The sequence below is a fragment of the Elgaria multicarinata genome, chromosome 8 (genome assembly GCF_023053635.1).
Source record: "Elgaria multicarinata webbii isolate HBS135686 ecotype San Diego chromosome 8, rElgMul1.1.pri, whole genome shotgun sequence".
In the NCBI taxonomy this organism is placed as follows: Eukaryota; Metazoa; Chordata; class Lepidosauria; order Squamata; family Anguidae; genus Elgaria; species Elgaria multicarinata.
The window spans coordinates 113,789,521-113,816,558 of record NC_086178.1 but is presented as its reverse complement, the minus strand read 5'-3'; positions in this window follow the sequence as shown (position 1 = coordinate 113,816,558).

Sequence of the window (27,038 nt, the reverse complement as noted above, 5' to 3'; positions counted from 1 at the left end):
ACGCAGAGGAGGGCCAGGATCTCTTCTCGATCCTTCCAGAGTGCAGGACACGGAATAACAGGATCAATTTAAAGGAAGCCAGATTCCAGCTGCACATCAGGAAAAACTTCCTGACTGTTAGAGCAGTACGACAATGGAATCAGTTACCTAGGGAGGTTGTGGGCTCTCCCACACTAGAGGCCTTCAAGAGGCAGCTGGACAACCATCTGTCAGGGATGCTTTAGGGTGGATTCCTGCATTGAGCAGGGGGTTGGACTTGATGGCCTTATAGGCCCCTTCCAATTCTGCTATTCTATGATGTATACAAATGACACCTGCTTCTATGCAACTGTTAAAGATACAGGAGCCCTGTCCTCCTTTTCATATGGTCACCCTGTTTTAACACCGAGGGACAATGCAGGCAGTGAGTTTCACAAAAGGGCCCCCAAAGGACCTTTAGGCTGTATGGCATCTGGGGCCATTGCCACCCTAGGCAGGCAAACTGAGAGTGACTTAATGATACTAGATTCCACAGCGCAGCCAAACAGGCAAGAAAAAAGCCTCTTCGCAAAGAAAAGGCATTTGACGTTTAGGTCATTTTTGGAAACATTTTTATCCCGAACTCAGGCTGCACCCAGAGGCACTCAGCCAAATTTACAGTAGGGCTGTGCACCAACCACAAGATTCGGTTCAGGGCCCAATACAGTGATAGGAAAAACAGGCCACTTTTTTGCCTCACAGTGATTTGGAGTCTGCCCAATTAGACTTGGGGTCTGAATCTCAATTTCAATTTGGAAATCATAAACTTTGTGTCTCTCATTGACTATCACTGGGAATCAACAAACAGATATTTGACAGAACTGGCTGAAATTTGCAGGAATGCTAGCCCACGATGAGGGGATGAAACACACCAAATTTCACACACATGAAAGATTATTGTGCTAGCCACCTTTGAATTTTTGATCTCTCTCTCTCTCTCTCAGCAGGCACAGGAGCAAGGAGGGCAGTTCTCCGAGCACCAGAGGCCCCAGTGACAAAGCGTCAGGACACACGCGAGTTAAGCAACTGGATGAGGAAAGGTAAGTGAAATAGAGTAGTTGAAAAGAATCCCAGCTACATATTTTAACTAATCCCAAGCTATAAAGGAGGGGGAAGCAATTCATAGCTCTATATTGATAGGAGCTACTGTACAGGACTAAATATTGGAAGTGTCTGCTTAGAAACAGAAAAAAGTATACACTAGCTTCAGTTTAAGCTCAGGTTTTAGACTTTAGAGAGCACTTTATTAAATAAAGCAAGAATTCAACTTATCTCTTGGTTTTCATTTTATGTTTAAAGAAAAGCCACATACAAACACACAAATAAGACCCACCCTTTGCTAGCTTCAGTTTAGGCTCAGGTTTTAGGCCTTAGAGAGCAATACATTAACCAAAGCAAGTTTAAGAAATCAACTTATCCCTTAGTTTCTATTTTTTTAAAAAAAACCTCTGCACAGAGAGAAATAAGACCTACTCCTTGCTAGCTTCAGTTTATGTTGTACGTATTTTGCTATGTTTTACTGTTTATTGCTGTTAAAGATGTAAGTGCTGTGTACATCGGATGGTAAGTGATTAATGCAAAGGCAAGTCCTGTCTCACTAATCTTCTAAAATTCTCTGAGAATGTCAATAAACCCATGTTGCTGTTTGGTGGGAGATTCAGGACTCATAAAAGGAAGTACTTCTGCACACGGCACATAGTTAAACTCTAGGATTCACTACCACAAGATGTGGTGATGGCCACCAATTTGGATTGCTTTAACGGGGAGTTGGAGGAGAAAGCTATCAATGGCTCTTAGACATCATGTCAAAATGAAGGAGGGGAAAAAACACTATGTGAATCCAATGAAAAAGAAGAGATAGTCTCTAGTGTTGGAAAATAGAAAAAGGGGTTTACTTTTTGTTACGTATATCTTCAATATTTAAAAATTGTATTGTTGTAAACGGACTGATTATATAAAAAGCTTGATGTTTCGGATCTCTCGATCCTTCTTCAGGAGCTACAAATAAATAAAAAACTTTTTTATCAACACACAATACATTGAATTGTATACACATTAACAACATTAAAATATGCAAAAAAACAAATGAAAAAGGAGGAGAGGGAAGGGAGGATAGGAGAAGGTGTGTATTCATTCAAGCTCACACTATACCTTTATGTGCAAATCTCTCCTACTTTTCTTTTGTTCTGAAGCTGACACATCCTCAGGTTCTTCCCATTCAGACAAGAAACAAGGAAAGTTAAACCCTGTCTTAGGCTGCCTGCAATACACACATTACCTGGCTGGGAGCAATGTGCCTCAGAAATTGAGTCAAAGCAAAGCCAGAAACACAAACCAGCACTGCAAGGCAGGACCAGACCAATAATATTGGAGAAGTGGGCAGGTAGGCAGGCAGAGAGGCAGGCAGGCAGAGAGGCAGGCAGGTAGAGAGGCAGCAAGCTGCTATGTGGGCACTTGTAAGTGAGCCAAGAATTGTCTCGATTCAAAGCCGGAAACACAAACCAGCCCTGCAAGGCAGGACCAGACAGATCATGTTGGAGAAGTGTGCAGGTGCTTAGGCAGACAGGCAGAGAGGCAAGGAGGCAGCTATGTGGGCGGGCACAGAGAGGCCGGCAGAAAGCAAACAAACCAGCCCTGCAAGGTGGGTACAGAGAAGACACAGCAGGCAGCTATGGCCATGGAGCACTGGAAGCAAGTATGCCATAGGCTTGTGGGGTTGACCCACCCAGCCCATCTACATCTCCTAGGCATCAGGAGGGCAGAGAGGCAGGCTGGCCCAGAGAGGCTGGCAGGAAGCAAACAAACTGGCCCTGCAAGGTGGGCACGGTGGTTTGAAACATAGACAGTGAGAGATGCTTTGGCATCCCCTTAATAGGATGCTAGGAGAGGGTGTTTAAGCCTTCCACTTACCAGTTCTTTCAAACTATAACACCATATAACCAAAACTGTTTTATCTCCGCCAAGCATCCCAAGATCCAAAGCAACCATGGGTTGTTCCTGCAGTATGCATTCTGGTAGAAATCTCGATTTAGTAGAGAATTAATATTTTCCTTTCAGACTCCAAACCCATTCCATCGCAACCAAACACCTCATATTATAAAGCAACCCAATAAATCTTGCAGCATGCCTCCTGGTGGAAATCTCAGTGTGGTGTTGAATGTGGGGTTTTTGGGTCAAATTTATGATGAGAAATGTAAATAATGATGGTGATGATTAAACGATCCTCACATTACCCTAAAACAGACCATGTAAAACAGACCTGCACAAGCCCCGCTTATTGGGTTTGCATGACACAACCCCCAAGCAGGGTTTGGATATTCAAGATGGTGACTGCACAAGTCCCACACATGCCATAGCCTCACCAAGAGTTAAACAATGCATGATGGCCTGTTGTGTCATGCAAACAGCCCCAATAGCTTACCTACTCTCTGGTAGAAGAGAGGAAGCCAGTGCTTTTTGAGGCTGGAGGTCCTTGAGGCCTGCACGCAAAGCATGTGCTCACTACTTTCTCTTCTTACTTCCACTCATACAGGCAGGTGCAGGATTTTCCTGGTTCGTGCATGCTTTAATCCTCCCTTCACTCACTTACACTTGCAGAGGCAGGCAATCCCACTCATTTATCATTGGCAGGTGGGACTTTTTTTTATAAACACCACTCACAGACTGCTTCTTCACATCCCCACTTTGTAGCGAGCATTTCTGTTGGGTGTGCATGAGTGGGTGGGCGGCTGAGTGGGTGGGTGGGTGGGCTTCTCCTTTCTCCCCTGCACATGATTTCCTCATCGCCTATTGTGTCTTCCTTCCTCTTCCTCCTCCCCCCCTTTTTGCATCTTCCTGGTGAATTGCCAGTGTGAACATATTATGCCCGTACTTCTCCATCTTCACTGGCTGCCAGGGCCCAACTCAAAGTGCTGGTATTAACATCCCAAGCCCTAAACAGCTTGGGGCCCGGTTGTCTGAAGGATCATCTCCTTCCATATACACCTCCCCGGATCCTAAAATCATCTTCAGCGGTCCTTCTCCAGGAGTCCCTACCGAAGGAAGTGAACTGCGTGCCTACTAAGAAGAGGGCCTTTTCTGTCGTGGCACCCTGGTTGTGGAATGAGCTTCTCAGAAAGGCTCTTCTAGCATCTACACTGTAGTCCTTTCAGCACCAGGTAAAGACCTTTCTGTGTTCCCAGGCATTTCAGTTATTTAGTTTCTGTTTTAAATTGGGTATTGTATTTTAAATCTTTGCACTACAGCTAGGTTATTTTTATCCTGTAGTTTGAAACTTTTAAATTTACGTATTGTATTTTATCATCTTGTATTTTATGGTTTTAACTGTTGTGTGAACTGCCCAGGAGTGGTATAGAAATGTAATAAATAAATACAGCATTGCTACCAAATTTCAGTGGTGTGCAGTGGTGGCAAGAAAAAAGGCTCATTTTCCCTTTAAAGCAAGGTGCACAGGGACCATGCACTCTGTTTGGAGGCAAAATCATGCTCTCCCAGGGCTTCCCAGAGCATGACTTTGCATAGGTGAGTGCTGCCTGCACATCTTGTTTTAAATGGAAAATGTGCTTTTCTCATCGCCATTGAAATTCTGCGGCGATAGTTCTGCGAGTGTCCCCCAATGGGTTCTGGGGGTGCGAAATGGCCCCTGGACCTGCTGAAGCTGCCCAGCCCTGATGTATGTGAAGCAATTTCAACACTTTGAATGTAAATGATTTCTGTGATGGTGCAGAATGCAAAGCTTCCTGGAGGTAGCTACAGAGGATGAAAGCACAAAAAGGCTTCAAGACCCCATGTCAGTGTCTAGTGCGGGGGACTTTTGTATGGATTAGCAATCAGCTTGGCAAGAACCAGCGCCAAACAACTCAAAAAGTGGCCATTTAACCGGCCTGCAAGCAGCGCCCCTCCCCACCCGGCCATCCCCAGAAAGCAATGAAGCTTCCTTCCTCCAACAGCCGCATCACAATAAATTCATGGCAGCTAGGGCTGAAGAAACAGGCTGCTGCAATTTAAAGCAAGCATGGATTTGCATATTGAATTAAAATTAAGAGCTAATTATGCAAATAAATTATGACATTTGGCAGGAGAATTTGCTTCAAGATCATTTATTACATTCCTTTTTATAACAGTGCGAGCATTTAACGGTCAAAGACAATATTTTAAAGGAAAATTAATGCAAGATTATTAACCTAAAAACAATTCCACATTAATGAGATGTATTTCTCTTCAACTTCTCACACCTGGCTGCCTGTTGACTCTGGGCCAGGTCTGTCTCCCAATAAGCAGATTTCTTCATGCAAGCCACTGTCAAATGATGTGGGAATGCTACTTTGGACAGACTCACTCATGAAAATTCCTTGAGGTTTGTAGCCTGATGGCCTGGAAAGCAAGTCTTTGAAGGTCAATACTATCTCCTTTCCCTCTTGTATCTGCTCATGTTGAAAAAGCACCCCAAAGAATGCACAAGGCAATATCAGGCCCACAACTGGGGAAACAACAGCAATAATCATATTAGCTTATGAAATTATGCAGAGACTAAAGGTGCGTGGCTTTCCTGGAGCTGCCACTGATCCAGAGAGTAGGTCGGGCAGGTTAGCTTAAATCGGTGCGTGAAATTCCTCTCCTCTCCTCTCTTGGAGTTTCCTTTTCCCGGGAATGAGAAGGGCCTTGCACAAAGGGCATTTTAGCAGGCTCTGGTTTCCCGATAGTGGTGCAGTAACAGGACAAACTGCTGTGGAACTCTTGAAGGCTAATGGGGCCTCTCGAAAGATTGACCTGGCAACTCTATGCTCTCCGGACCGGCTTCACTTGCCTGCTTTCTTCTTACCATTAGCTCACACCTTTGTGCGAGGGAAGGGCCAAGAGGGGTGTGTGTGTGTGTGTGTGTGTGTGTGTGTGTGTGTGTGTGTGTGTGTGACCAGATGGTCAGGGGAGTGGTGAACACCTCATTGTGTGAGGGGGGGGGTTTCCTACCACCTTGAAGGAGGCAGTGGTACAACCATTTGTAAAAAAAAACCTCCCTGGATGCTAATTATCAACACCCCATTCCTGAGTAAGGGGCTTGAAGAGAGGTCCAGTTTTGGGATGGAATCGGCTTTGCAGGGGGTGTCTCCATGAGGGGAAAGCCCCGGGGATGGCTCCTCAGTGGTGCTGTGTTGTTTATATGATGCAGAAACTACTGTGGAGCCATCCCAGGGCTTTCCCCTAAAGGTCTGAAATAAAAAAGTCGGGGACTTAGCCCAACTTTTTCCAATGAAGTGAGACGACGGTGCATCTGTGTCTGTCACTGCTCCAGAGTCGGGGGGGGGGCATGGCCGAGCAAATGGCAACTCCTGATTGGTTGCTATCTGCCCAGATGGGGGAGGGGGTGGGCCAGTGAGCCAAATGGCCACTGGGATGCTTCTGTGCTTCTCCGGCATGGGAAGGTGAAAGGAAAAGGTTAAAAAAAGCACTTGGAGGGGCGAATAGACCAGCAGCGGCACCCATGCAACGACGCGCAGTTGCGTGGCATTGCACAGGCACAGCCGTGCATGGGTGTGGTGGCAGCTCCTCCAGGGCAAAATCCACACTTGCTCCTTAGCGTGGGGACAACCCATAGGAGCGTAAGCATGGGGTTTGGGGGGCTCACGGCACCAATGTGTTGTCGTGAAGACAGCCCCTTTGTCATCCTATTGGATGACCTTCTTCGGGAGAGGGACAGAGGGAGTGCAGATTAAGATACCATTTATCATAGTGTCCTTCAGGATCACCGCCATGCTTTGGGAGGTGGAGGCACTGTTTCTCTGCCCCTGATGGTCTCCATGCCCTTTCCTCGCTAACATCCTCAGCCCAGGAGGGGGCCATGAACCAGTGTGCACAAGATCTGCCTACTAGGTGGCCAGAGCTACCCCCAAACCGACCGAGAAGCTGGGCAAGGGGCACGTGTTCAGGCCCTTCAGGCAATCTGGTGCAATCCATGCAGGGAGTTCTTCTGAGGCCCCGCCCTCCCCTTTCATCAGTTAGACACATTTCAACAAAAAATGGGATGGTCCAATATAGTGCAACAACAGCAATACATAGGAGGGAGGAGTAGCTTTTTTGCACATGGAGAGAAAACACTGGACTTTTCCCGCTCCAAAATAAGATGGAAAAGGGAGGTGAAGAAGCGAGATGAGTATAGGACAGGGATGATGTCGTGTGAGTACCCCGCTGCAAAAACACATACCAGGCAAGGCAAGAGTGCGATAAATCACTGGTGTGATGGAGCTCTCTATCCCTGCCTGAATTCTCCTTAGCCAGGAGGTCCTCTTTCCCTCCACACTTTCTTTTCTCTCCCGATCCTGCTGGAGTCCAGTTTCAGGGTGGAGAATGAGGAGAGAACCCACACAGACACGCAGCTCAGGAGGGGAGATGGCCCCAATCTGCAGCTCCTGAGGTGGGAAGGGAAGCAGAAGCAGACCTGCTCCCCACCCAGCTGGCCAGCCTACCGGTCTTCTTGGCAGCCACTCCGCCGCCTGCCCTCCTCCATGTGCTCCTTCCTCCCCCGCCACACGGCTGCTGCTCCCGCCTTGTGCAGCAACTATCGGGAGAGGTCAGGCAGAGCAAAAGAATGAGTGGGCACCAATGGCAGCTCCAGCGAGAAAGAACCCCCAGGCGCTCCTGGGCAGGGGCAGGCTGGGGAGAGCAGTTGAATTAGCAGCTCTTCCTGCTCCACCACCTCATGAGGCCACCTCCCCTCTGCTTAGTGGTGGGGCCAACTTTGTCTGCCAGCAACTGGGGTGGCAAGCTCCTTGTTTGGGAGAGGAGAGTGTTTGCCCCCCTCCCAACCTGGTGCCTCCACTGGCTTGTCAGAAGAGAAGGTTACAGGAGGTCATTATTAAATGTTAATGATGGGGATTTTTTTGTCAGATTTTTCTGCACCTGTGGCTCCTTCGGCATACCATAGAAATTGCAGTCATGTAAATAAAAATCACCCGGTTCTGTTTTGATTGTGTGCGTCACATAATGTAAGATTTGCATCCCTCTTTTCCAGTGCTGAAGAACACACATGGCTTAAAGAAAAATGAAGACATCGTCGTGACGGGTCCTCCATACTGAGAGAAGGTTCCACCTACGTCTCTGCACCTCAGGGGTCTTTCTCTGTCGCAGTGGTGGGGAATGTGCAGCCCAGATCTTATTGGACTGCAACTCCTATCAATTCTAGTTGGCAGAGCCAATGGTGAGGGATGCTGGGTGTTACAGGGCCCCCCCAAAAAAACCCTGGAAGGCCACGTTTCCTAGGCTTGATTTATTTCTTTGAAGGCGCACAATTTTAATTATGTTTGTAGTCCTTTGGTTTCCCTGGGCTGATTCTACATGGCTGATTTAACGCGGAGAGGGGGCAGTTTGGGGTCTTTTGCAACACATAATGCAGCAACCCCACAGGTCCCCTTGGGAAAAGGTGCCATGTTTGCAGAGTACTTTTAGTCCATTCCCCCAGTCCCATGTGGTTCAGCTGCTGTCTGCCTCATTCCTCTGGATTAAATCTACCGTGATGGGTATGCCCAGGGGTGCATCTTTCACCTGGCTGTAACTTCAGTCAAGGGTGCAGGGGAGGGGGTCCCTGAAGCCCTCCCCATGGTTGCGTTTTTCTGTCAATTTGTGATAGCCTGCACAGATACAGGTCAGGTTTCTGTACTTTGTCACTCATTGCAATGTATTCTTCTTTCCTTCTCCACTCCTCCAAAGTAAATGAACTGGGTTTAGCTGTCTAATTTTCTAAAATTGCTAAATCTCTCAGTCTCTAAATTGCAAAAAATCCAAAATCATTAAATTGCAAAATTGGTAATTTGCTAAAAAGCTAAAGCGCCATAGCACTAAATTGCTATACCACTAAATCAGCACCTGGAGCTTTCTCCTGCAGCTCCCTTCTCTGCTCTTCATTTGTACCTCACTTTTAGGGGCCTAACAACTGCTCCTACCTCACCTTTCCTGCTACTACTTTCAGTAGCAGTAGCAGCTTTAACACTATGGTGATATAGTGTGGCTCCATATATGTGATATTGCTGTATGGTTTCATCCATCAGTAGGGACATGGGGGTCTCCTTACAGTGGAGAAAGATTGGATGTAGGAAAACTTCATGTCAAAACACGCTGCTCCTTTCCTCTGGATGCCTGATATTCCTTACAATATATTTCCTTTTCCTGAGGAGGGGGAGAAGGGGGGCAGGGACCAAGACTCTCCTATATGGTTGATGACATTTTTTTCGACTGCCAGAACTCTGTCCACCCCACCCCAAGGGGAGGCAGATGAGAGGGCAATGGGACCTGTGAAAGTGGTTGATTTCCTTGGATTCGCTAAGGAGATGGAGGGGGAAACAGTGGACTAAAAGCGGGGTGGGGGGAGGGAATAGGTTTGCTGGAGCTCTTTGACTGCTGCAGATGGGTGAGAATTCTGTTTTGGTTTATCAAAATCTTCAGTGTTTGTTATAAATTTGGGATTTGAACAATTATAATGTGGGAGAAAGTGAAACTCACAGATTCACCCAGTCCTATTTAACAGCTGTTTGGAAGAGCTTATTTTAGTAGGTGCAGAATTTCTTCCCCCTGAATGGCACCCTGGACCTTCCAAAACTGTCTTATATCCAAATGTTAAAGCTACAGAATCGTACCTGAACTTCTCTGCACCCGGCTGCCATAACATCTCCTGGAGTAGAGGCTACTCTAGGTCACAAGTCTACTTGTGACTAATTTCACAAGGTACTTTCCCCCTTAATTTGCCAGTGGTGCTAAAACCTTGATAGGTCTCAGGAAAAGTATTTATTTATTTATTTATTACATTTATATACCGCCTCATAGCCAAAGCTCTCTGGGCGGTTTACAACAGTTAAAAATGGTAAACATTAAAAAGTATACAAAATTTAAAAAAAACATCAGAAACACAGATAGAGGCCAGGAAAGGGATTTTTTTCTTTTCCTAGCAGAACTGCTGATATAACCTTGGGGACTTGGCTACATTTCAATTTGGGTAATTACATTATATTTCCTTTGATTCCCCCCTGCAGTGTCCATTCTGTGTGGTCATCTTCATTCCATTTAGGGGTTTAGAAACCAGTTCTAACAATCCCAAACTCTCCAATGTGATAATTCAAATTTCATGAAAGAAGTACTTCATCTGACCATAGGGTACATCTGCATAAATGTATTTATTTTGTATTTTGTAATGTTTAGCCAATATTTTGTTGTTCCATTTTGGTCTCTGTAATGAGAGCCAGATATTATAGAATGTAATACTGAGGCAGAGATCTCAAGAGACCAGGGGTAGTAAGTAGGGTGACCCTGGACAGGTCAGGAAAATGGGGGGCCAAACTGGGACCCAGGGGGAAATCCCATTAATTCATAAATGTCTGGAAAATTTGCAGCCTCCAAGCCCCTCCTGTGCAGCGATGCAGGCCAAGAAAAGCATCCATCCTCCTTTCGGTCCAAGCTGGCCAACCTGGCTGGCTCTTTTGAAATTTTTTTTTAAATACCTGGTTGGGTTTTTTTAATCTATTAAATTGCAACCGGCAAAATCCCCACTTTTCCGGAAGTCTTTTTTTATTTTTATTTTTATTGTGAATATCAACAAACAGAAAAAAATACATTGTGAAAACGGGGAAAAACCATACATTGTGTATATAAAATTATCATCATTTTCCATCAGATGTACCATTCAAAAAGAAAAGAAAGGGAGAGAGTTATACAAAGGTTATACAAAGCAGACCAGATATCCACTTGCACGTTGTGTCTATATAACACCTGTTCAAAAGTTGATACTGTTATAGGTCCTCGATCCATTGCATTATGGGAGGTGTGGATTTGTCTTTCCTCTTTCCTAGACATCTGAGATCCGAGGAAGGGTCACACTTCATTATTATTATTATTATTATTATTATTATTATTATTATTATTATTTATATCCCGCCTTTTCCCCAATGCTGGGCCTCACTTCTTTCCAGGTACCGCAGCTGGTCCCAGGCCCTCTCTTGCCTGGCTGCTGCTGCCACCACGTGCCTCCATCTCTGCTGGACTCCCCTTCCTGGCTGCCACTGTCTCAGAGCTTCAGCCTCCCAGGAGCCGCAGCCCAGAGGTCAGGAGAGCCAGAGAAAGGGAGGAATCGGGAGAGAACTTTTTTTGAAGCCCGATGGCATGCGAGGACTCCAGAGGGAAGCCTTTTTTACTTCCTCTCATTGGCGGCTTCCATAAGAGTGGGGGGGACTCTATGGAGTCTGCCCCACGCTCCCTTCTCAGGGGCTTAGAAAAGGCCTGTTTGGGGCGGACTCCATCGAGGCTTTTTCCTCTCACACTCCTATGAGCAAATGAATGAGAAAAAAGGCTTCTTATTCCTGGATTGAGCAGGGGGTTGGATTCGATGGCCTTGTAGGCCCCTTCCAACTCTGCTATTCTATGATTCTAACTACTGCTTGCAATCAGGGTGCTGTTTCTCTATGTTGTCTACCAGCCTTTTGGTATCCTTCCCTCTGGTTTTTTGTTTGTTTTCAGAGCAATTCTCTGTACGCTTATTCTGAATTAAGACCCACTGAGACTTTCTCCCAAGTAAGTGTGCATAGAACTGCAGCCTCTGCATTTGTTTTAATTCTTGGGTACTAAGTGCATGCAAGCGCAAGGCTGCCATGCATCTAGTTGAATGCATCTCAGTGCTTGCAGATGGGTATTAAGATGATTATAAGCTTCATCCCATGTACCTGCTTCCCTCGGATTATCCCTGTAGCTTGGGTGACCATACATCCGGATTTGCCCGGACATGCCCGGAAACAGGGGGGCAAATCTGGGTCCGGCCGGAAATACCTGTTCCCCCCCTTTTGTCCGGGGAAAAAAGCTCGGGCCTCTCCTAGGTCGTCATCACTATGGCGACCAAGGAGAGGCCCCAATAGAAGCCAGGAGAGCCTTAAAACTGCGCCTTCGTGAAACGCGGAAACGCCTGGTTTAAGCCACGCCCACCTCGTCCATCCGGGCCTCTCTTGTCGACCTCGATAGGAGAGGCCCAGATGGATGAGGTGGGCGTGGCTTAAGCCGGGCATTTCCGCGTTTCGGAAACACGCACTGGAGGCAGCCTCCAGCCCCGCCCGTCATGTCGCATATCAGGGACTTTGCTTGGCTGGCGCCTCTCCCTGCCTTGATGGGGCCTTCTAATTGGCCTCCACCATGGCGCAGGCCGAGTAGAAGGACCCATCAGGGTGGGGGGAGGGAGCTAAAGGGACGTGCTGCTGGACTTCCAGCAGCGCATCTCCTGCCTCTCCCTGCCTCGATGGGGCCTTCTACTTGGCCTCCGCCATTGCGCAGGCTGAATAGAAGGACCCATGGGGCGGAAGGAGGGAGTTGGGGTAAGCAGCGTGGGCGCAGCCAGCTATCCTCCAACCCATCTTCAGCTGTGCTGCCCAGGCCTGTAGCCGCTCACAGGGCTGGAGTCGGCTGGGCCCAGGCTTCACCCCTCCACAGCACAGCCTGGGATGGGGCGGGAACAGACCGGGAGGAAGATGCGGGCGAGCTCAGGATTTCAATAGCAGCGGTGGCTGGGGGACCAAGAGCAGCCCTTTCCAGCTCCAGCTGCTCTTGTGGCTGAAAACACAGAGCCTGATGGAGGTAAATGAGGCCCTGCGTCAGTCTTTGGCAGAAGATGCTCTCGCTCACTCGCTATTCCTCCCCTATCCCCTTTTCCTTTGAGTCTTTTGCCTTGGTGGAAAAGGCAAAAAACCTTTTGGGGCTGCAAAAGTCGGTTGGGGCTGCTGCTGCTGTTGCCTCTCTCTCTCCCTCTCCCAATCTGTCTCCCCCTCTCTCTTTCTAACTCCCTTTCTCTCCCCTCTCTCTGCCACCCATTTTATCTTCTCTCTATATATCCCTCCATCCCCCATTGATCCTTTCTCCCCCTCTCTCCTTCTAACACCCCTTCATTCTCTTGCTCGCTCTCTCGTTCTCATTCTCTCCTTCTCTTTTCCTCCCTGCCAATGTGCCAAGGCAGGGACAGAACTCTCTTTCTGACACCCCATTTTCCCCCTTCTCTCTCTCTTTCTCTCCATCCATCTAGCCCCCACCCAACCTGATGCTGCCCAGATGTGTTGGATTACAACTTCCATCAGACTGAGCAAGCATGGACAATCCGGGATGATGAGAGTTGTAATCCAAAACATCTGGAGGGTCCCAGGTTGGGAATGCTGCTTTAAATCAACTGGTGGGCTCAGTGGCAACTTTTTTAAAAAAGCTATTTTCTGATTTTATAATAGGTACAATTTAGGGGATACACAGACACATAATTTAGGAAGGAGGAGAAAATTAGGGGAAGAACCAGAGAGAGATGAGTGGGGGAGAAAGAAAAATGTGTTCAATGCCATCCTAAAAGGTTAAATAATCTGGGCAGGGGGTCCAATTACCCCAACTGTATATTATGTATTCCCAAACCCAGTGCCTTCAAGATGTGTTGGACTACAACTCCCATCATTGCCAGCCAAGATGGGCTGGGGAAGGCTGGTGCATTAAGTCATGTGGTATGTGTGTTTGTGTTTGGTTTGCTCCTCGTGTCTCTCTACCCCAGGACACATGGAGACTTAATGCTAAGTGTCCAACTTCCTAGCCTGCTCTGATTGCATGTTCTTCTGTGTGGCTCTGTATGTCTGTGTTGGGGTGGGAGCAGTCAGCGGGCAGTTTACCTCTTATCCCCCTTCAGGAAATTCAAGGTCCACCTGAAAGACTCTAAGTATTTTTTTAATGTATAAGTCTTGTTAGAATCCACAGGGTTTTATTTTTGTTTTTTGCAGAGGTTTTAAAGATTTACAAAAAACGTGATTTGTTTACAACTAATTTTAAAAGCATTAGAAAAAAGCATTTCTGAGTGAAACTGGAAATGGATGCAAGCTTTGAAATTTAAGATTTGTGTTTAAGGGCCTTAAATCTCATTGAACTCTGTGGGACTTAATTCTGAGTAAATATGCATGGCCTCAGCTTTACAACTACCTTGCAACAGTATCTTACTGGCAAGTCTCCCATTAAGGTATTTCCATTAGAGTTCTACTGAGGAAATTATTTCCCAACAGCAATAGTTGTTTTTACCCTTCCTCTGTGGCATGTGGTTTGGCTCACTTGCTTGAGTTAGTTGTGCCTACTTGCTCTGTAGTGCAAAAGAAAAAGTGGGTCTCAAGCTAGTGCTAGGAGATAGTAATTTGTGTGTGTGTGGGGGTGTTATAATCTATTTGACCCATAGACCTTCCTCTCCAATTTGTTTGAAAAACTTGCTGATAATTGTTCATCCTTCTTTTTAAAAAAATCTTTTAAAAAATTAACAGGGTTGACATTATTATTATCTCTCTTTTCTTGCTCATGGTGTTTTTTTTTCTAGATGAACATGATGGGCTTTGCCAAGTCATGTTGTCTTTTGCTGATTCAGAAATTCCCTGACTAATGAACATGTTTTAAGTATGACTGCTTTCTGGATGTTGGTGTGGATGTGTTTTGATAGGTCTTGTTTCTGAAGGTTTTCTGTAAAAAAAAAAAAAAAAAAAAGATTTTAAAAATTGATGTGATGCTGGTGACTGATGTGACTAACAGTATAATTGTAACTTTTTCTTGCTGCCACGGTTCTTTAATTTCCATAGCCAGTGGTGTATATTTCTCTCTCTCTTTTCCTCTTCTGCAACATTTTTCTCATTAGTTATTGCTATGTCAATGAAGTAGTTGTATGTGTTTTTTGTTTATGACTGGTAGGTCTGGTCATTTGCAAAGTATTGTCTTGTCCCAGAATTGTTCTGTCCCAGCATAGTGTAGCTTGGCTTGACTTGTTTGAGTGTGTCTGGATCTCTTAGGCTCTGAAACCATCTTTCTTCAGAGCACCTGCTGGTTGCATGATCCAGGAGGCCAGATTCTGTGAGTGCATAGCTGTTCTTGTCAGGAGGGGCTTGCACTTGCTAGAGTAAGGTGAACAGATGTGAAGAGGCTGCAATCCTATATTCATTTATCTGGGAGTAAGCTTTATTGAAATCAGTGGGATTTGTTTCTGTTGTCTCTTTGGGCAGTTTTCTTCGGGTCCCTGATTTGGATTTCTGTTCTCTGCACACTGAGGCAGTGAAAATTCAAGAGATATTTGAATGAAGTGAGGGAAAGATCTTTGTTTAGCATTGTGATAATGGGCATCCATTGTGATAATGGGAACCCAGAGGACCTTTTCTTCTGCTGCCCCCAGGCTGTGGAATAGCCTGCTGGAGGAGATTCGTCAGCTTAATACTCTATCTGAGTTTAAGTCAGCAATAAAGACAGATATCTTCCGGCAGGCCTATCCAGATGAATTTTAAACCTAAGAGTTTTAAGATGTTGTGATTGTTAAATGTTAAGAAAGGTGAGACTATGGTCTTTGCAGTTAGAAAATATATTTGAGGGAAGGGGAGACCGTGTGGCACAAAGTATAGCAAAAGATTCAAAGTACAGCAAAAGCTACAAAAGTAGGAGTGAGTGAAGTTAATTTTGGATACATTGAATGCCTCACTTGTTCTTCACATTAAGATGTTATGTAGAACAGCTTTGTCTTAATTGTGTACTGTGAAATCAGACATGTGACCAAGGCCATGTTTGGGTGGGCATGCCCCTTTGGGGGCTGGGCATGTTGGTGGGCATGCCCCTTTGGGGGTGGGCATGTTGGTGGGCATGCCCCCTTGGGGGCAGTCATTTTGTCCTCCTTTTTGGTTTCCAAAATATGGTCACCCTACTGTAGCACTAAGCTTTCGCGGTTGTTGTTGTTTTTGCTACCGGGTGACAGCAATCCTTTGCCTACCAGGAAGTGAGTTTAAGGGGGGGGAATGTAAAAAATCATTAAAAAAAATCAACAGATGACCCAGTTCAATTCAAATTTGGTATGCTTAAAGCGCTCCCTAATATCTATTACTATGCCAATTTTGGTGTCTTTATCTTTAAAGCTTACGCAGATGTAAGCATTTGTTTACAATCCTGCTCCTGCGTCCCAGGAGCAGATATGCTCCTGGGGCTTGGAAGATATGCTCAAAAAGTAGGGGCTAAATACGGTGAATCTTTTTGCTTTATTGCACAATTAAGGCAGGATGCCTGGGAGTACTTCACAATCAAAGCAGATTATAAGGTGGAAAATTCTGAGTCCTTTGCATGCAATTCGCAGTGATTGCACAGTATAACGCTGGTGTGATAAAGCTCTATATGTGGTTGAGGTTTTTTATTTGAGAAGAATAAAGCTTTGCATGTAAATATCACGATAATGGAAACAAAATACTACAGAGCAATGTACTGTTTTCAACCTTTTTCCATTTTAGGTGTGTGTGTGTGGGGAGAGTAAAGTGACCAATTTCTTAATTTCATGGTTTAAACTATATGCAAAACTAAATACAGAAAAAAAGAAAATTGAACAGCCCCTTTCCTAACAATTAGAGTTATTGGCTTCTAGCTAGAATGACAAATGTGAAAGCTGAATATGAATATAGAATAAAAGTGGTGAACTGAAATTCTGAAAAACTACGTGTTGAGCTTCTGAATAATCCATTTTCTTCAACAGAAAAGTACTCAGCAAAATTAGGCTATACACTGCACTAATAACCAACACATTTTTGTATTGGAATATCAGACATAAATGTAAAATAACTTTTACATTTGAAATGAGTGAGAGAGATAGCCTACTCCAAAAACTGAACTTTTCTGAGAATATTGTACATTCCTATATCCAGTTTTTAAGGTGTGTCTCCCCACCCCAGATCTAACTATATAGGCAAAAAAATAAATAAAGGCTGCATCCTATGCACGTCTTCTTATAAGTAACTCCTATCAAACACAGGAACTTACTTCTCAGTATATATACTTAGGACTGTGCTGTAAGGTAGCCTTTTCAGGAAATAAAATGATCAATGTACTAAAAATGAAAATTAATCTAAGTATGTATGAACCTAGCCAGACTTCTTATTTAATAATTTAAAAATTATCTATGGCTTATATTTTCTACTCTGCAGCTTGGTATTAACAATTATTCACATACATGAATCATATAATTCCTAAAGTATTTGAGAGCCAAACATAGAAATGCTTGCACTTATTTAATGGGAACACCACATTTCTATCACCATTATCATTTTGGGACAAATTAGGTTTCTAAACATCAACAACACAAATGCTATTTTGGGCTGCATTAATGGAAGTATGGCTTCCAAATTGCCAAGGTACTGGTTCCTCTCTATTTAGCACTTGTTAGGCCTCATCTTGATTATAGTGTCCAGTTCTAGATACCACACTTCAAGAAGGATGCAGACAAACTGGAGGGGGTTCAGAGGAGGGCAGCCAGGATGATCAGGGGTCTGGAAACAAAGCCCTATGAGGAGAGACTAAAAGAACTGGGCATGTTTAACCTGGAGAAAAGAAGATTGAGGGGAGACAGGATAGCACTCTTCAAATACTTGAAAGGTTGTCACACAGAGGAGGGCCAGGATCTCTTCTTGATCCTCTCAGAGTGCAGGACACAAAATAATGGGCTCAAGTTACAGGAAGCCAGATTCCGGCTGGACATCAGGAAAAAACTTCCTGACTGTTAGAGCAGTACAACAACGGAACCAATTGCCTAGGGAGGTCGTGGGCTCTCTCACACTAGGCACTGTAATTTATTATCATTATCTTCATCATCATTATTATTATTTAAAGAATTTTAACCCACCTTTCCGGACACACTGCTCTCACAAGATGGCTTACGATACTCACCCCTTCCAATACTGCCCCCAGATACCCTCCAGGGTTTCAACTGCCCCCCTGGGATGTGATGGTAGAAATGAGGCAGAGCTGCATGTCATCTGCATATTGACGACCCCTCAGTTCAAGGCTCCAGTTGCCTTCTTCCAGTGGTTTCATGTTGATGTTGAAAAACACAGGGGTGTGGGGAGGAGGACAGATTCTATCTTGGAAGGTCTCTATGCAGCTGGATCCTAAAGGTTACAGCCATGATTCATCCACTCCAATTGGCTTTAATCACCCAGAAACAACCTTTGACATAGTATATCCATGGTACTGGCTGAAGACCATGACAGGAGAGCAGTCTGTTACTAACTTTGGACTTGGATACATTATACATCTTTCCACTGCAAAAGGATTAATGCAAAAACCGCTTTGGGAAACAAACCAGCCTTGCAGCTTGGCTTCCAAGCAGTAACTTTAAAATGGAGGCTCTTTTCCCCTCAGGAAAGGTATTCAGTGACTTCTGAATTCTCCTTAATGGCCCAAATCTGGATTGAAAATATTATCAATAATCATAAACGAAACAAAGAAGAGAGCCGGCACATTTTTTTAAATAAAGAAATTTCCCTCATCTTGTGGTTAATTTAAAAGGTTTATTTCTTGAAATGAATCCTCTTCATCAAATCTCCGATCCTTGAAAATCAGTGCAAACCTGCCTGGGTGGATAATGAATTGATTTGTAATGTAAATGATGTAAAACACCCCCCTCCCCACCTGCATTTGTGTGTGAGTGTGTTTAATCTAAAACGTTTAAGTCTGAAAATGAGCTTCTCCATCAAAACTCTCTATTCCATTTACATTTCTTGCATACGAGTCAATTTGTGCCTGACCCAGTCTATAAATCACTGACAAAGATTGCTGTGTTAGTACCTCTCCCTCCTTCACCCCCCCCCATCCTCCCAGTCTTGCACGTGCTACAATCAAAAAGCATCTTCATATTATAAACAGCTCTCTCTTACCCGAGAAACCAGAGCTTCTGGAGCACTGAAACCCCACTTCGTGATGAAGCGTGTGTTTGAGAGAGAAAGAAAGAGAGTGTAAAGAATTATTTTCACCTGTCTTTGTCAAGGGGATTGCTTCCCATGTTACAAAGGTATGGATTGTACAAGGCAGAAGTTAATTTCTCCCACATGCAACTTGGAAAACATAATATGGGAAGCTTCAATCCTAGAATTGTGAAAACAAGCTAAATGTGGCTTTTCTAAGGCTCCACAGCACTTTTGGGTGGCAAACTGCTGGTAAAAGCCCTACATGGCTTGAGACCGCAATACCTGATGGAACGCCTCTCCCGACATGAACCTACCTGTACACTGCGCTCAGCATCTAAGGTCCTCCTCCCAGTGCCTACTCCGAGGGAAGCTCGGAGGATGGCAAGAAGGGAGAGGGCCTTTTCGGTGGTGCCCCCCTGACTGTGGAATGATCTCCCTGATGAGGCTCGCCTGGCACCAACATTGTTATCTTTCAGGCGCCAGGTCAAGACTTTCCTCTTTTCCCAGGCATTTAACGGCATTGAACACTAAGTTTGTTTTTTAATGGACCCCAGAATTGTTGTTTTATATGGATGCTGCTTTTTTATACTGTTGTTTTTATGTCTCTGATGGTTTTTAAATTTTGTATACTTTTAATATTTACTGTTTTTAGCTTTTGTGAACTGCCCAGAGAGCTTTGGCTGTGGGGCGGTATATAAATGTAATAAAATAAATAAATAAATAAATATTTTTCTACTGCCACACCACCAAATTTGGCAGTGTGGTGGGGAATGCAGAAATGGACAAGGGGGCTCACATACTGCCCACCCCTGGCCTAGAGGAAGATGCAGGTGCACCAAATTCCTCCAGGATTCTCACATAATACCTGTACATGTTCCTTTCATTTCTGATTAGGCAACAATGCTGTACAGAGGAAGCTACAGTAGGAGCAACGTAAGATCTCATTAAGATGTTAGTGCCTCATCCTCATTGACTGGGTTTGCATGACATGTCAACCCACCGTTGTCATCCACGGATGGATGTCATGTTGCTGAAACCGAGAGTGCTTTCTGAGGAGTGGCTTATTTTTTGAAAGCAAGCTATGCAGAGAACCCATGGCTTGCTGTAAGGTTGTTCACAGCCATGGTGGGTTTTGTGTCATCTGAACTCGGAGACCAATTTTATTGTGGGTTGCTGCAATCAGCTACAGAGCCACTTGGCAAGAGTGGCAACAACAACAAAAAGCCCAAGCCACTTACTCTTCATGATCTCACCAGTGTCTGCCCTTTCACCAATGCCAGAATGGCACTTTAGAAAGATTGTCCCTCATTTCCTGGCTGTTTTTTTTTAAGTGCCTCAAAAATGCACAATTAAGGTCATAATTTTGGGGAGGTTATTATTATTATATCAGTCTTTTGCAAGCGTGTTTCAGCTGTCAAAGGGAGCAGAAAAGTGAAGTAGATGGAGTACAACGAAATTGACAAGATAAGGTTGCATATAGGCTAATTTGTGATGGACCAGAAGAGAAATAACAGTAAGAGAAAGGAGGGACCCAGAATTCAGAAGCACTGAAAATGGGTGGATGAGGGAGCCAAAGGGGGTTAGTGCACCACAATTGGCATCGAAGGATCATTCTGAAGAGGTGAACTGGATCCTTGAACTGCACCAGACTCTCCTGGGTTTGTGGATGATTACCATTCTGACACCACATCTTTTTAATTGGTAACTCCATGGGTGCAATCATCTGACAATGTTGAGACTACCCAAGGGGGAGCGTCGCCCTCAGAGGACTTATATCTTTTTCCTGACTAAATTTTAAGGATGGCCCAAGCTTTGGGCATCAAGACTCAACAACTGTGTGAGAAAATAGAAGACCTGGTTTTTGATACTGTGTATACGGAGACATCTGTGCCAGTTTCTGTTCCTTTCCTTCCGACTCCCTTGCATGTGGTTAAGGAGTCTTGGAAAGCTTCAACATTGAAGAGACTGGAGTCTTTATATAAGGTTCAGGAGAAGGATGCTAGTTTTCCGTTTATGCATCCATGCCCTAACTCTATTATAGTCTTTGGCTCTATCCTCCACAAATTTCTACCAAATTGGATGATCATTATTTTTATTTATTTTATTTATTTAAGGATTTTTATGCCGCCATTCAGCCAAAAAAGGCTCTCATGGCGGCTTACAAAAGTATTTCTTGACAGTCCCTGCCCACAGGCTTACAATCTAAAAGACATGACACAAAAGGAAAGGAGATTGGGAGGGAGGAGGAGGAGGGGGGAAAGGAAAGCAAATTCAGGCACTACAATCTTAGTTGGAAAGTTCAGCAGTTACAGGTGACAGCAGGAGGGAGGGGGCTCTCAGCTGGAGCTGGACCCAGGCACGGTGGAGAGGTGCCTGGCTGCTGCTTCCTCCCTCACTGGTGGCCTCTGCAGAGATAGTTGGTAGCAGGAGGGAGGGGGCTCTGAGCTGGAGCTGGACCCAGGCACGGTGGAGAGGTGCCTGGCTGCTGCTTCCTCCCTCACTGGTGGCCTCTGCAGAGACAGTTGGTAGCAGGAGGGAGGGGGCTCTCAGCTGGAGCTGGACCCAGGCACGGTGGAGAGGTGCCTGGCTGCTGCTTCCTCCCTCACTGGTGGCCACTCCAGAGACAGTTGGTAGCAGGAGGGAGGGGGCTCTCAGCTGGAGCTGGGCCCAGGCACGGTGGAGAGGTGCCTGGCTGCTGCTTCCTCCCTCACTGGTGGCCTCTGCAGAGATAGTTGGTAGCAGGAGGGAGGGGGCTCTGAGCTGGAGCTGGACCCAGGCACGGTGGAGAGGTGCCTGGCTGCTGCTTCCTCCCTCACTGGTGGCCTCTGCAGAGACAGTTGGTAGCAGGAGGGAGGGGGCTCTCAGCTGGAGCTGGACCCAGGCACGGTGGAGAGGAGCCTGGCTGCTGCTTCCTCCCTCACTGGTGGCCACTCCAGAGACACTTGGTAGCAGGAGGGAGGGGGCTCTGAGCTGGAGCTGGGCCCAGGCACGGTGGAGAGGTGCCTGGCTGCTGCTTCCTCCCTCACTGGTGGCCTCTGCGGAGACAGTTGGTAGCAGGAGGGAGGGAGCTCTCAGCTGGAGCTGGGCCCAGACACGGTGGAGAGGTGCCTGGCTGCTGCTTCCTCCGTCACTGGTGGCCTCTGCCTCTCTGATTACTTCCGATGCCTGGGTTCTTGACATTGTCCAGCTTTGTTACTAAACAGGATTTGAAGTTGGTACCGTGAGGATAACTCTGTCCACTGATGTCTTAACTATGGAGACAGATGCTCTTCTCAGCAAGGGTGCTATTCAGAAGGTTCTTCCATACCGAACCAAGGATGGATTCTTCTCCTGATACTTCACGGTATCAAAGAGGGATGGGAGACTTTGGCCTATACTGGATTTGAGAAAGCTCAACATCTACATCAAAACCAGAAAGTTCTGGATGACCACCCTGTCTTCTATAATCCCTCTTCTTCGGAAAGGGATCTGGTTTGCCTCCATAGACTTAAAGGATGCGTACTTCCACATAACCATATGGGGCACCCATCAGAAATACCTGAGATTCATCATCCATACAAAAATGTTCCAGTTCAGAGTGCTTCTGTTTGGTTTAACAACAGATCCCAGAGTTTTTACAAAATGTATGGCAGTGATGTGCATTTTCATTAATCTGCAAGGGATGGAGATTTATCCCTATTTGGATGACTGGCTATTGGTGGCATCCTCGAAGGAATTGCTCTCGAAGGCAGTGCTGTCTTATGGTTAACAGGGCGAAATCAAGATTCTACCCATCTCAAGCTATTCCCTTTATCAGAGCCATTCTTGATGCCATGGTAGAGAGAGCCTATCTTCCTCGCTTGCTCTCTCAACTTTGGCCAAGAAGCTTATGCTCGATGGTGATACAACCACGTTTCACATACAGAGACTGGTAGGTCTCATGGGTTCTACCATCGCTGTTGTTTGGTGGGCTAGGCTTTGGATGCGAAGTCTGCAAGGATGGTTCCTGACAGTGTTCCGAGACGATTTGAATACTCACAGAGTCAGAGTCTCGATACCGAACGATGTGCAACGAACATTACGTTGGTGGACATGTATAGACAACATACTCAAGGGCATGCCGTTTACACCTCTTCCCCCATCACGAGTGCTGGTGACAGATGCACTGGGAGGGAGAGGAGGGCAGGGCAGTTTTGTGACTGACAGCTCCAGCTTACAACTAGGTAATCGTTTTACCATGCTGCTCCTTTTTGCTTCTAATCACACTGGGCTCCATCACACCTACTCCCCCCACCCCACTGGTTTGTCTCCGCAATTTCTAGCTCCGTTTCAATAGTGCATCAAGCTAATGACCCCTTTCACATGGGTTTGTGGTATTGCGCTATTCCAAAGAAATCTCCCTTTTGCTTGTTTGCTCTTCTGCTCCACCCCTCCCCTCCCCACCCCTTCTCCTTCCGCCTCCAGTTCATTGGTTGTAACATTGTGGTGGGCGTGGTCTCTTTCTTCCCCTCTCTCTGGCTTTGTTGTCTAGCGATTTACCGATTTAATGTTTCATCGGCTGGGCTTCACTTCTGTGGGCAGTGAGAGGTGGGTTGGAGCAGTAAAAGTCCATTCAACCGACTCAGCACAAGTCTGTTGGTTCATCACGGTGCTGGAGGAGGAGAACTGCCCCGCCCTCCCCTTTCATCAGCAAGGGCTCCTTTCAAAGCACACACACCCAACACAGGAAATAGCGAGAGGTCGGCACTACACAGGGGCTGAAGGGCACTTTAATTCCATTTGAGGGAAATAATCCAGACTTTCCCTGCTCTAGGAAAACACGGAAAGGGAAGGGGAAGGGGACAGGCACAACATTATCTGAGTGCTGTGCTGCAAAACTGCAAACCAGGCATGACGAGAGTGCAATAAATGCTGGTGTGATGCAACCCACTGTTTTGGGGACGGATGAAGAAGGGACTTCTCCAAGTTGGGCCCTGTTCACAGTATTTTATAATGGAATGTCTGTGGCAGCAGCTTATAATATGTAGCTTCCAGAAAGGCTTTACTGAAGTGCTAGCACTAACTGGGTGATGCCTGTACTCACTGCTGCCTGGTCAGTGGCTGGTCCATGAAACAAGCACATGGAGTCCCACCAAGTCACCACAGCCTGTGTCAAGCTCCCCCAGCACTTCCTCTCTGATTGCTAGGATGGGCAGGGCAGGGCAGGGCAGGGCACCACCTTCCTCCTAAAAGTGATGCCTGCCAGTAGCTAATAATAAGGATGGGGGCACACACAAGCTCCACGCAGCCAGGGGACATAACTGGGATGCGATAGGGGAGAGAAAACTGCTCTTGTCCCCTCTGCTGCCTCCTTCTCTACTGCTTAATGTAAAGCCTAGTGAAGAGCTAAGCTTTTCATTTAGAAATGAAGAGCAAGAAAGACACACACACCCCTCTCTGGGTTTAAGGAGGAGGCAGGGGTAAGGATGCTCTGAGGGCTTTTATTCTCGCACCAAACACTACTTTAAATTGTGTTTGAGTGTAACACAGTCACACAATAAGGAACACGGCAAATTGGCCAGAAAAGTGGGCAAAGGGGCCCTTTTTAAAAACAAGCCATGCTTTAAAAGCTCTCCATATAAGGAAACTATGCTGTGTACAAAATCTCTATAAGGGCATTCACACACACCTCCCGCATAAAGTGTAACCCATCCACTCATCAAGGACGAAGCAAATAAAGTTTCAGCATTATAATTTAAGAGAACTGTTTTTAATTCCTCATAGCTCTCTAGCCCATGCACCTGTCCTTCTGAAATGTTGTAGGTCTCTTATTTAGGGGGGGAGGCACCTCTATGACGTGTGCACAAATTGCCCACAAAACCAGAGGATAGGGAGCTAATCTATTTTTCTTTCCCCCATCAAATCAGCTTGAAAAGCACCTAGTGCAAAAAAAAAAAAAAAAAAAAACCCCACCCCCAAAAGGACTTCTGAAATTTTGCAGGTTTCCTCCCTACAGATGTCTTTATTACGCATGCCATTTTATATAGATCCCACCCCCCGCAAAAACAACAACAACAGCATCAACAAAATGAAACACACACACACACACACACACACACAGGTGAATCCCTTTTTGGAAGGAAAAAAAAACACCAAATGGAAAAGGCTGCTCTGACACCGGGCCCCTTCACCGTCTGTCATTTGGCAGGCTTCAACCCCTCAGAAGGGGCAGCTGTGTCAAGAAATTAAAACTTACTGGCAGTTCTCTGTCTGTCTATCTATCTATCTATATCTATCTCAACATATAAAAGTGCCAAGCAAAACACAAACGAGCAAGCAAACAAACAAAAAACCCACCTATTTTTCTAAAATTTGCCAAGCTTCTTCTCAGAAAGGACTACTATGACTGCAAATTTCATCAGAAAGACAATGTTTGGGTCCCTTCAGTTTCCACAATTCTCAGTATGAACTCTTGGGAATTATAGTGCTTGTGTAGCAGTTAAGTGCTTAAGATAAAGGCTGTCTTTGCAGAATTTAATTCCTAGGCTGGTTCTTGTACAGGGGTGGTAGGCAGTTTCCAGCTCTTATTTGTTATTCAGACTGTTAGTAAAGTGGGGAAGTTGTCTTCTGTTTAGCTGCTGAACTGAGGACCTGTGTGCTGTTTATCAGGAACAAATGACCAGGACAATAAGCTTTTAAAGGAAGGGTTCACAATTTTTCTCTTGATAAAAATTGATAGGGCCTGTGGGGTGAGAGTGCGCACCCCCTTTCGCCCCTTTGTCAGAGCACACCTTCCCATTCGGACCCAGTAATGTATCTGTCAAGGGCAGATATGTCCTCTCCTGTCCATCCTTCACAAATTCCTAGTGCCTGTCGCCATGCTGGCAACACAGAATGTTTATTAAAAAGGGGGGGGGGAGGCAACAACGGTTTATGCAGCACACAGTGGGGAGAGGAGAGCAGCACACAGAGCCCTGTTAGGCAAATGCCAGTCGATGCATCCATATGGAGAACAGAAGGATGTGGAGTGGCTGCCATTCAGAAAGCAGACCCCTCTGGCTTGAACATCCCATTGCGACCATCCCTCGAGGGCAAGGACTCTTAACAAAACAACTACAGAGCGCGGGGCGGGAGGGGTAGGCCTCCCCCTTCCTGCATCCGATTCCAAGGAGGCTCCTGTTCCACGTCTCCCAGATAGTGATCTCAGGCGGGAGTGCGTCAGATCCCAGGGCCCATGTCTCTCCTAATAGCTTCCCCAGCAGTGCTATTGTCTTGCTGCCGGTTCAGTGTGAAATGATGCCCTTGGGTCCTTTTATGGATAAAGACCAATAAAGGGGTTTAAAAACACACAACAGAAATCCCAACCACAACCTTCAGGCATACTGAGCTTCATCTATTGTCTGGGTTAAGGACTTCTCCCCTGTTAATGAAATTCCCAAAGCTCTCCTCCCTTTCCCCAGGATCTTCACACTGGACATGCCCATATTTTAGACAGTAGCCACTGGCTATGTTGTGGGATAGGGGATGTTTTTAATGATTTATCAGATAACATTAGCTTAGCCCAAAGCAGGCCTCTGTTCATTAACTCCTTCCTGTGTTCTGCTGTCTTCAGTATTATGCAGCCGTTTGATTGATTCAGCTATCCCTTTCCTGTCTCACCCGAAATTGTTTACTTCTTACCTGACACTGTGTACTAGTAATGTGATCAGAGATGCCTATAATACACTGGCATAGCAATGGCCAAAAAGATGGGTCAGTCCACGGGACAATTTATGAAGTGAAATTTATCAGCACGTTTTTGATTTCTCACCTGTGATCAGATGGATTGCAAGAAGCCCAGCTGCAGGGAAGAGCAGCCAGCAGCGTGGAAGAGAGGGTCACAGAGTCCTGTGGGTCAGCCAGGTCAACTTCCTGTCCTAAGGTGAGATATCCAACACTTAAAGTATACCTGAGAGGAACCATTATTTTTCCTTGAAGCGAAGAACCTTCACAAGATAACTTCTTCTGATTTTCAACTGTTGCTGGGTTGTTGTTTTTAAGAAGATAGTCCAAGCCAATTGCTTCATGTCCTGTCCTCAATGGGTAGAACAAACTGTTCTTCTTTCTGTATTTTTCCAAATATCAACAAGCCCCTCCATCACTTAATTTATCCAACACACATTTCCTCATATCAATCATTTTCTGACTGCTTCACACACACACACACACACACACACACAGACAGAGAGAGAGAGAGAGATCTTTCTTCAAATGTGGCATACGTATTTTAACCAGGTGGGATGCTACCAACATCTAAAGCAGTATGGTTTGTCTCCCATGATTCTCTGAAACATTATGCTCCTG